Here is an 11,116-nt window from a genome sequence, read left to right as displayed (position 1 = left end):
CTGATAGCCTCAATTATATATATATAGGAAGAATTGCAAGTCAAGAATAACCCAGCACCAACTTAATAATTGAGTTGCAGTAAAGCAAATATTATAACTCTTATGACTGATTGACAGCACCTCTTATGCACAAGGGCAGTCAACATCTCTCCTATAATGTGACAGGTTCTAATTATAATGTAACATGGATCTTTCTCTGTTGTTACATACGTTTTCCCATTAATCCCCAGCCCTGGTCTCCCAATAACACAGTGACCTGGCTCCAATCACAGAGCTTTCCTCTCGCTTCCTGCAGGTTGCACCCAGATAACTGTAACATTTGCAGGTTCTTGTGACAGAAGCTGTGGCCCCGCCTGGGGTTGTCTCAGCTTCTTCTCTCATTACTCACATACTTGTATTACATTTTATAATGGTGATGACTGTGTTAATTGAGATGTCCTGCTATTCCTGCATCCCAGTGTCAGGTGTGAGCAGGGAAAGGGGATGATATTCTGTGCAGGTACCTGACTCATGAAACTAGTTGGCACTGCCCACTTTATTTAAGCCATTGTCACCTTCCTGGCCTCACACTTATCTTTATCAGCCAGGAGGATCTACAGGGATTATCTGCACTCAGGTGAGGATGGAAAATATCATTTTTGGCATTCATTCCTGGAAAATTGTTTATTCCAAGTTATTTTACCTAAAGCTCCTGTGACAGTATGTGAGAAAGACAGTAAATGATATTTATTTATCCAAAGTCAATGGTCCACTGTGTCTTGTAAACAGGATTTGGGCTAAATAATCAAATAATAGGAACTATTAGGAGGCTTTGTAATATATATATATATGAGAGACAATGAATATGTCCTTTACAGTTAAAGTACATTAAGAAAATGTGTGTCCTGTCACAAAGCATATCCTTTCTTAACTCCTTAGTGACCGGACCAATTTTTTGAAATCTGACCAGTGTCACTTTATGTAGTAATAACTCTGGAATGCTTCAGCATATTCCATTGATTTTGAGACAGTTTTTTTGTGACACATGATAATAATAATGGTAAATTTAGGTTGATATGTTTTGCGTTTATAAAAATATCAGAAATTTGACAAAATGTTTTAAGCATTGCAATTTTCAAACTTTGAATGACTATCCTTTTAATCCCAATAGTCATACCACACAAAAACATTAATAAATACCATTTCTCTCGTGTCTGCTTTATATCAGCACCATTTATAAAGTGTTGCTTTATTTTTTTTAGCATTTTAGAAGTTTTAAAAATGTAGCAGTAATTTTTCATTATTCAAGGAAATTTACAAAACTTATTTTTACAGGGACCTGTTCAGTTTTGAAGTGACTTTGGGGGTCCTATATGTTGGAAACCACCCAAAAGTGATATCATCTTAAAAACTGAACCCTTCAACGTATTTAAAATTGCTTTCAGGTAGTTTATTAACCCTTCTGGTTCTTTTCAGGAAGTAATGGAAAGTGGCATAATGAGAATGAAAAAGTTTATTTTTACCACCTAAATTTTGATAACTTCTGTACAGGCCGCTATAGCCGGTAGACTCTAAGGCCGTTATTAGGCCGTTACCTGCCATGGCAAACACCAGGACCACAAAACCAAGATCTCAGGGTGCTGATGAGGTTAAAGAGGGAGCCCCACACTCTGTTAACTATTTAGATTCTGTAGTCACTATTAACACCAGAATCTAATGGGTTAAACGTCCATGGTCAGTGCCAACACAGATCATGGCTGATGCAGCAAGTTGCCAGCTATAGTGTACAGGTAAGTTACAGGATTGTCACCTGTCAGGGAACGTTAGTCTCTTACATCCAGGTCAGTATAAAGACGTCTATTGGTCACTAAGGAGTTAAAGCCCAGATTATATCCCAGAGCTGAAGTTGTTATATTTTGGCTGTATGTTAGGCTATGTGCACACGCTGCGGAAATGCCTTGCATTTATTATTGCATTGCAAAAGCAATTTCGCTTTCAGAAACGCAAAATTAATTGACATGCTGCGGATTTTTCCACGCAACATAAAAGCTGCGGAAAAATCCGCAGCATAGGCATTGAACTTGCGGAATCCCCTTGGGGACCATGGGGGGCGGATAACATAGCGTTTCACAAGAATTTGCACTGCGGAAAAACGCTACGTGGGCACCCAGTCTTATAGCTACAATCAGAGAGTATATGAATAGATATCCTCTCTAACTGATTAGCAGACATCATATAATACAAGGGGGCGCTAGTGTTCACTCTATCATCTGACACCGAAAAAGCAACAAATGCTGAAAGATTTGATTTTTGAAACTTGAATTGTGGGAAGTAAGATGCTGGATATAACTAAAGATCAGTACAGGATCAGTAATGTAATGTATGTACACAGTGACTGCACCAGCAGAATAGTGAGTGCAGCTCTGGAGTATAATACAGGATGTAACTCAGGATCAGTAATGTAATGTATGTACACAGTGACTGCACCAGCAGAACAGTGAGTGCATCTCTGGAGTATAATACAGGATGTAACTCAGGATCAGTACAGGATAAGCAATGTAATGTATGCACACAGTGACTACACCAGCACAATAGTGAGTGCAGCTCTGGAGTGTAATACAGGATGTAACTCTAGATCAGTACAGGATCAGTAATGTAATGTATGTACACAGTAACAGCACCAGCAGAATAGTGAGTGCAGCTCTGGAGTATAATACAGAATGTAACTCAGGATCAGTACAGGATCAGTAATGTAATGTATGTACACAGTGACTGCACTAGCAGAATAGTGAGTGCAGCTCTGGGTATAATACAGGATGTAACTCAGGATCAGTACAGGATCAGTAATGTAATGTATGTACACAGTGACTGCACCAGCAGAATAGTGAGTGCAGCTCTGGAGTATAATACAGGATGTAACTCAGGATCAGTACAGGATCAGTAATGTAATGTATGTACACAGTGACTCCACCAGCAGAATAGTGAGTGCTGCTCTGGGGTATAATACAGGAGGGTAACTCAGGATCAGTAATGTAATGTATGTACACAGTGACTGCACCAGCAGAATAGTGACTGCAGCTCTGGAGTATAATACAGGATGTAACTCAGGATCAGTATAGGATCAGTAATGTAATGTATGTACACAGTGACTGCACCAGCAGAATAGTGAGTGCAGCTCTGGAGTATAATACAGGATGTAACTCAGGATCAGTACAGGATGAGTAATGTAATGTATGTACACAGTGACTCCACCAGCAGAATAGTGAGTGCAGCTCTGGAGTATAATACAGGATGTAACTCAGGATCAGTACAGGATGAGTAATGTAATGTATGTACACAGTGACTGCACCAGCTGAATAGTGAGTGCAGCTCTGGAGTATAATGCAGGATGTAACTCAGGATCAGTACAGGATCAGTAATGTATGTACACAGTGACTCCACCAGCAGAATAGTGAGTGCAGCTCTGGAGTATAATACAGGATGTAACTCAGAATCAGTACAGGATCAGTAATGTAATGTATGTACACAGTGACTCCACCAGCAGAATAGTGAGTGCTGCTCTGGGGTATAATACAGGAGGTAACTCAGGATCAGTAATGTAATGTATGTACACAGTGACTGCACCAGCAGAATAGTGAGTGCATCTCTGGAGTATAATACAGGATGTAACTCAGGATCAGTACAGGATCAGTAATGTAATGTACGTATGTACACAGTGACTTCACCAGCAGAATAGTGAGTGCAGCTCTGGAGTATAATACATGATGTAACTCAGGATCAATACAGGATAAGTAATGTAATGTATGTACACAGTGACTCCACCAGCAGAATAGTGAGTGCAGCTCTGGAGTATAATACAGGATGTAACTCAGTATCAGTACACAATAAATAATGCTATGTATTCACCCAGTGACTAAACTTTCTTAATCTTTTTTTCTGTAATTCTACTTATCTGTTTATCTAATAGATATTTCACATATGTCTATTTTTCTATTTCTATTCTGCCACCGATGTGCATGGGTGAGATGTGTCTGAGGGATGTGAACACGGATCTCTGTATAAGCAATGGCAGATAGCGCTACTCACTAACCTGTGCTTCTATTCTTATGAACTGCACGTGATAGTCCAGAAGGATGATGAATAGTGTTGAGTTATACATTCCGATATCGGGAAATATCGGATCGCATCGGACCGATACCCAAAAAGTATCGGATATCGCCGATTCCGATACCGGAAACCAATGCAAGTCAATGGGACACAAATATCAGAATAAAAATAAACCCTTTCTTTCCTTGTAGGTTAATTCTACATGAAGTAAAACAACTAAGAATAATGTAGAATGTATTACGCGAAAAGCCGGCAATTCAGCAGCGGCATACACCGGTACCCGACAATTTATAACAGAAAGAATAGAACATCACAAATAGATTAGCTAGATATAAACATGTCAGTCACATATATAAGAAGTACAGTGTTGATTACTGTACTTGTCATTTAGTGTTAAAGTAAAGGATTTATTAAAAAAAAAATTGGCGTGGGGTTCCCCATAATTTTAGGCTCTAGCGGAGGTTAAGCAGACAGCTGGGGCAGATGTTTGAAGCCTGGGAAGGGGGTAATACCCACGGAGCTTGCCAGGCTACTAATATCAGCCCCCAGCTGAATACCTAGCCTTTACTAGCTATTAAAATGGGGGACCCCCCAAAAAAATGATGTGGGGTCCCCCCTATTTTAATAGCTAGCAAAGGCTAGGCAGACAGCTGGGGGCTGATATTAACAGCCCAGGAAGGGTGCCATGAATATTGGCCCCCTCCCAGGCTAGAAACACCAGCCGTCAGCCGCCCCAGAAATGGCGCATCCATAGGATGCACCAATTCTGGCACTTAGCCTCGCTCTTCCCACTGCCCTGTAGCGGTGGCAGTGGGGTAATAGGGCTGGGGTTGATGTCAGCTTATAATGCCAGCTGATATCAAGCCCAGGTTAGTAATGGAGAGGCGTCTATAAGACACCCCCATTACTAACCCCATAGTCAAAGTTAAAAAAACAAACAGAAACACGCAGAATAAAGTCCTTTAATTGAAATAAAGACACAATTCTTTATTGTTCTAAATTTAACCATACTTACCATCACGCCCATTCCAGCTGAAGCCAACAATCTCCTGCAATAAAAATAAAATAATAAAGCAACATCATCCTTACCTTTCCATGGTTCCCACGACGGCCCCAGCTCTGCTACATTCACATGACAGGCTGGATCGCAGCAGAATGCTGCCATCCAGCCTGTCATCCCGCAGACACTGAGAAGCGCAGTCATGCTTGCGCTCCTCAGTGTCTCGCTGTGACGTCATCCAGATGAGCCGAGTTCATGTCCAATGAACTCAGCTCACCTCATGCACGTCACTGACAGCGTGGGAGAATTCTCACGCTGAAGTGCTGAGTGCAGGAGAATTTTCCCACGCTGTCAGTGACGTGCATAAGGTGAGCTGAGTTCATTGGACATGACCTCGGCTCATCTTTATGCCGTCACAGCCAGACACTGAGGAGCGCAAGCATGCCTGCGCTTCTTTGTGTCTGCGGCATGGCAAGCTGGATGGCAGCTTTCTGCAGCGATCCAGCCTGTCATGTGAATGTAGCAGAGGTGAAGCTGTCGTGGGAACCATGGAAAGGTAAGGATGATGTTGCTTTATTATTTTACTTTTATTGCAGGAGATCGTTGGCTTCAGCTGGTATGGGCGTGATGGTAAGTATGGTTTAATTTAGAACAATAAAGTATTGTGTCTTTATTTCAATTAAAGGACTTTATTCTGGGTGCTTGTGTTTTTTTTAACTTTGCCTATGGGGTTAGTAATGGGGGTGTCTTATAGACGCCTCTCCATTACTAACCTGGGCTTGATGTCAGCTGGCATTATAAGCTGACATCAACCCCAGCCCTATTACCCCACTGCCACCGCAACAGGGCAGTGGGAAGAGCGAGGCTAAGTGCCAGAATTGGTGCATCCTATGGATGTGTCATTTCTGGGGCGGCTGACGGCTGGTGTTTCTAGCTTGGGGGGGGGGCAATATTCATGGCACCCTTCCTGGGCTATTAATATCAGCCCCCAGCTGTCTGCCTAGCCTTTGCTAGCTATTAAAATAGGGGGGACCCCACGTCATTTTTTTTGGGGGGGTCCCCCATTTTAATAGCTAGTAAAGGCTAGGTATTCAGCTGGGGGCTGATATTAGTAGCCTGGGAAGCTCCGTGGGTATTACCCCCTTCCCAGGCTTCAAACATCTGCCCCAGCTGTCTGCTTAACCTCCGCTAGAGCCTAAAATTACGGGGAACCCCACGCCAATTTTTTTTTAAATAAATCCTTTATTTTAACACTAAATGACAAGTACAGTAAGCAACACTGTCACTGTATTTCTTATATATGTGACTGACATGTTTCTATCTATCTAATCTATGTGTGATGCTTTATTCTTTCTGTTGTAAATTGTCGGGTACCGGTGTATGCCGCTGCTGAATTGCCGGCCGTCTTTTTTAAAGAGACGGTGCATGAAAACACTATTATTTTTTTAAATTAATTTTTTAACACTAAATGACAAGTACAGTAAGCTGAGCGCTGCCATCCAGCTTGTCATCCTTCAGAGATACTGCAGAGCGCAGGCATTATGGGAACTTCCGATTCCAGTATTCGATATTCTAAAAGTATCGGAACTCAGTATCGGAACTCCGATACCGCGAATATCGATTGATACCCGATATTTCAGTATCGGAATGCTCAACACTAATGATGAAGTTATGAATTTCATCAGGTTTTATTCACAGTACTTTGATGAGATGAGGTGAGATATTAGGGAAGGTGAAGGGATTTAGATGAGGTAGAAGTAAGAGTTGATATTAGAAGCACCAGGTAGAGGTAAAGAGAGAATCCTTTCTCCAGTCCTGTAGCATGTGTTGTCCAAGATGGCACTGACAAGAAGGAAGTGAAGAAAAGGATAGGATTAGTTACAGACAGAAGGTATTGTGGGAAAATACAACAGTAATACATGACAACGTATTATAACAATGGCCAGTAGATGGTAGCAAAGTACAACAAATACAATAGCCATACTATCTTTATACTAAGATATAACATTAAGGAAATGTTCCAAAATGGCTGAGAGTCTTTGCAAAGAACTAGCTAACAGCACAATTTCTAAATTTAGGAGTGGGTCAATTTTCAACCTTTAGATAAACAGGTTCCTCCACTATAATGAGTGGCGCTACTTGGAAAACTATTTCACAACAGTGAATCTACAGCTTTGTCATTCTACATGAATATCTATTTTCAATCTAGCCATATATTTATCTGTCCATTCTTTTATCTATCTATCTCTAAACAAATTTGTTCTAAAATGTCATAACTATTTTTAGGAAAAAAGAATACTAAAAAGAAGAAATAGAAAAAGCTAATTTGATGAGATTGTAATACAGATATACAGATTCCTCAATGTGTATAAATTCAGCGTCATATTAATGAATAAACAGTCATTATTAAACTCAATGATGTCATAACTGTTTTCTGAAAATTTTTTAAAGATTAGAAAAAACTGTTCTATTTATTTAGGCAATCTTTGGTAGGAAAAAGTGCAATAAAATGTGAAAACCATGGTTCACAAGGAGCTTTTTATTATAAGGAAACATTTAAGTTGTGACTGAGTGTTAATACTAAACTTAACTGGATTTCTCAATTAAACACCCACAGATACTGAGGACACAAGGAAAAGGTCTGAGACTCTGATCTCAGAATGAACTGGAAGGCGCTCAAGCTCGGGCTGCTCCTTGCAGGTAAGTGGATGAATCTTTGCACTGGACATTGGTCCTGAAACAGAAATTTTCATGAATTTGCACCTCCTCCATCCTTTCAAAAATTCCAAAAGTCTTGAAACCTGCAATCATTGTTCGGTCCCTCCTTCAGCATTTTTGAAACATTAATCCCTCTACCTTTCAAGGAAAGCATCATCAGGCTTTTTGGTTTTTATGATCCCTCACTATAGGATGAGTTATGATAAAAACTAACACTTCTTTTATAAAGTTAGGCCCATACCCAGGAATCACTATTTTCAATAGCTGGTAATGGACACCTGTGCTATATACATATACAGCATGTCTGCTACACTATAAATATATTTTTCTGAATGAGATTTCCTATTTTACTGCAGTAAAGCACATTTTTGGAACTGTTCTTGTAGCACTCGGGCAAGATCTCTGCTCTCATCATATATTATAACAATAGAGTTGAGCTCAAAAGTTTACATACCCCAGCAGATTTTTTCCTCTCTTGGCCTTGTTTCAGAGAATATGAATGATGACAAAAAAACTTTTTCTCCACTCATGGTTATTGGTTGGGTGAAGCCATTTATTGTCAAACTACTGTGTTTTCTCTTTTTAAATCTTAATGACAACCAAAAACATCCAAATTACCCTGATCAAAACTTCACATAGCTTGGTGATTTTGGCCTGATAACATGCACAGAATTTGACACAAATGGGTTTGAATGGCTGCTAAATTTAGACCTGTTTGCTTGTAATCAGTGTGTGTGTGCATACAAGCTGAGTGAGTTTTTGGGATCCAGACAAACTCTTGCATCTTTCATCCAGCCACTGACTTTTCTGGATTGTGAGTCATGGGGAAAGCAAAAGAATAGTCAATGGATCTACGGGAAAAGGTAGTTGAACTGTATAACACAGGAAAGGGATCTAAAAAAATATCCAAGGAATTGATAATGCCAGTCAGCAGCGTTCAAACTGTGATTAACAAATGGAAAATCAGGGGCTCTGTAAAAACCAAACTATGGTCAGGTAGATCAACAAACATTTCGGCCACAACTGCCAGGAAAATTGTTCAGGATGCAAAGAAAAACCCACAAATAACATCAGCTGAAATTCAGGACTCTCTGAAAACTAGCGGTGTGGCTGTTTCAAGATGCACAATAAGGAGGCACTTGAAGAAAAATGGGCTGCATGGTCAAGTCGCCAGAAGAAAGTCATTATTGCGCAAATGCCACAAAGTATCTCACCTACAATACGCCAAACAGCACAGAGACAAGCCTCAAAACTTCTGGAACAAGGTAATTTGGAGTGATGAGACCAAAATTGAACTTTTTGGCCACAACCACAAACGTTACATTTGAGGAGAGGTCAACAAGGCCTATGATGAAAGGAACACCATTCCTACAGTAAAGCACGGAGGTGGATCGCTGATGTTTTGGGAATGTGTGAGCTACAAAGGCACAGGAAACTTGGTAAAAGTTGAAGGAAAGATGAATGCCGCACGTTATCAGCAAATACTGGAGACAAATTTTCACTCATCAGCCCGGAAGCTACGCATGGGATTTACTTGGACCTTCCAACATGACAACGATCCAAAAAAACAAGGCCACGTGGTGACATTGGCTACAGCAGAACAAAGTGAAGGTTCTGGAGTGGCCATCTCAGTCTCCTGACCATCATTGAGCCACTCTGGGGAGATCTCAAGTGCGCAGTTCATGCTAGACAGTCCAGGAATGGAACTGGAGGCTTTTTACCAAGAAGAATGGGCAGCTTTACCATCTGAGAAATTAAAGAGCCTCAGCCACAAGTATCACAAAAGACTTCAAGCTGTCATTGATGTTAGAAGGGGCAATACACGGTATTAAGAACTGGGGTATGTGAACTTTTGATCAGGGTCATTTGGATGTTTTTGGTTGTCATTAAGATAAAAGAGAAAACACAGTAGTTTGACAATAAATGGCTTCACCAAACCATTAACCATGAGTGGAGAAAAAATTTTTTTGTTATCATTCATATTATCTGAAACGAGGCCAAGAAAGGAAAAATTCTGCCGGGGTATGTAAACTTTTGAGCACAACTGTATTACACCTTTAGAGGGAACCAGTCACCTCCAGAAACATTTACCTGCATATATGGGCTAAACTGCAGGTAAATACCATTTATATAATGTTTAGCCAACTTACTGGAGCATGGAGAAGAAGCTTCCAGTTATCAGGGCGGTGCAGGGAGCCATTATAGTCACTGTTCACTATAAAGTGAGTGCGGCTGTGATCATTCCCCTGCACATTTATTGACAACCAGCTCAGGAACAGAATGGAAGATATACAGTAAGTATAGGGACAATAAATTAGATAATCACTTTAATGGTTGATCTATCAGCTTACTATGCTGCCATTAAAAAATGCACAGGACGTATAGTTTAAGAGCGGTGGTATTTATGAGCAGAGCGCCCCCCCGCCTCTCCCAGCCCCTCTATGCATTGACTTACAGGCCGCTGTACATACTTACACACAGCAATACAGCAATCCCTGTTCTGAACAGTGGGGGGAGCTGTGGAGGGGCAGCGCTCTTCTCCTAAATAACACCGGCCTCAAATTGTGTTTTCAATGTTATTTTTCAGAATTGCTAGTAGCCAAATGGCAGATGCAATATAATGTCTTAAATAAGGCAGCATATTAGGCTGATTAATTGCTTTAAAGCCAAACAATATCTGGAGTAAAGGTGGCACCAATGTGCGAAAATGCATCATCCAGAGTGAGCCATGGGATAAATTGGGGCATCTTCCTCCTGCCTGGCACCTGCCTGTTACTGTTGTAAACCAATGGCTAAAATTCTCAGTATCCGGCCATGAGACTGGTGACATAAAAAGCCAGATATAAATGTAGATGACATGTAGGTAACATCACACAACTAATGCATAATCTGTATTTTTCTGTATACAGCCTTGAGCCTGGGAGCTGACGCACAAACGACAACTGGTAAGTAGAGAAGATTTTAAGTAAAAAATCAAAAGGTCTGAACCATGCTTCAAATACCACCAGCACTGAGCCTCCAACTACCACACAGCCTCCCACCACAACTGAGCCTCCAACTACCACACAGCCTCCCACCAGCACTGAGCCTCCAACTACCACACAGCCTCCCACCAGCACTGAGCCTCCAACTCACACACAGCCTCGCACCACAACTGAGCCTCCAACTACCACATAGCCTCCCACCACAACTGAGCCTCCAACTACCACACAGTCTCCCACTACAATTGAGCCTCCAACTACCACACAACATCCAACCAGTACTGAGCCTCCAAGTACCACACAGCCTCCCACCAGCACTGAGCCTCCAACT

The 11,116-nt window shown here is 41.1% G+C and overlaps 1 long non-coding RNA gene across 1 annotated transcript; it reads left to right on the top strand.

The window, feature by feature from the left end:
• Positions 1 to 537: 537 nt before the first annotated feature.
• LOC141156453 (uncharacterized) lies at positions 538 to 10,753 on the top strand. Its single transcript, XR_012247623.1, has 3 exons — positions 538 to 616; positions 7,704 to 7,786; positions 10,714 to 10,753. It is a non-coding gene; the product is annotated as an uncharacterized lncRNA (long non-coding RNA).
• Positions 10,754 to 11,116: the final 363 nt, after the last annotated feature.

The sequence above is a fragment of the Phyllobates terribilis genome, unplaced genomic scaffold, assembly GCF_046119375.1.
Source record: "Phyllobates terribilis strain yellow unplaced genomic scaffold, ASM4611937v1 Scaffold_8__6_contigs__length_399053987, whole genome shotgun sequence".
Lineage (NCBI taxonomy): Eukaryota > Metazoa > Chordata > Amphibia > Anura > Dendrobatidae > Phyllobates > Phyllobates terribilis.
Note: the sequence above shows the minus strand (reverse complement) of the source record. Positions and strands in the feature narration are given on the sequence as shown.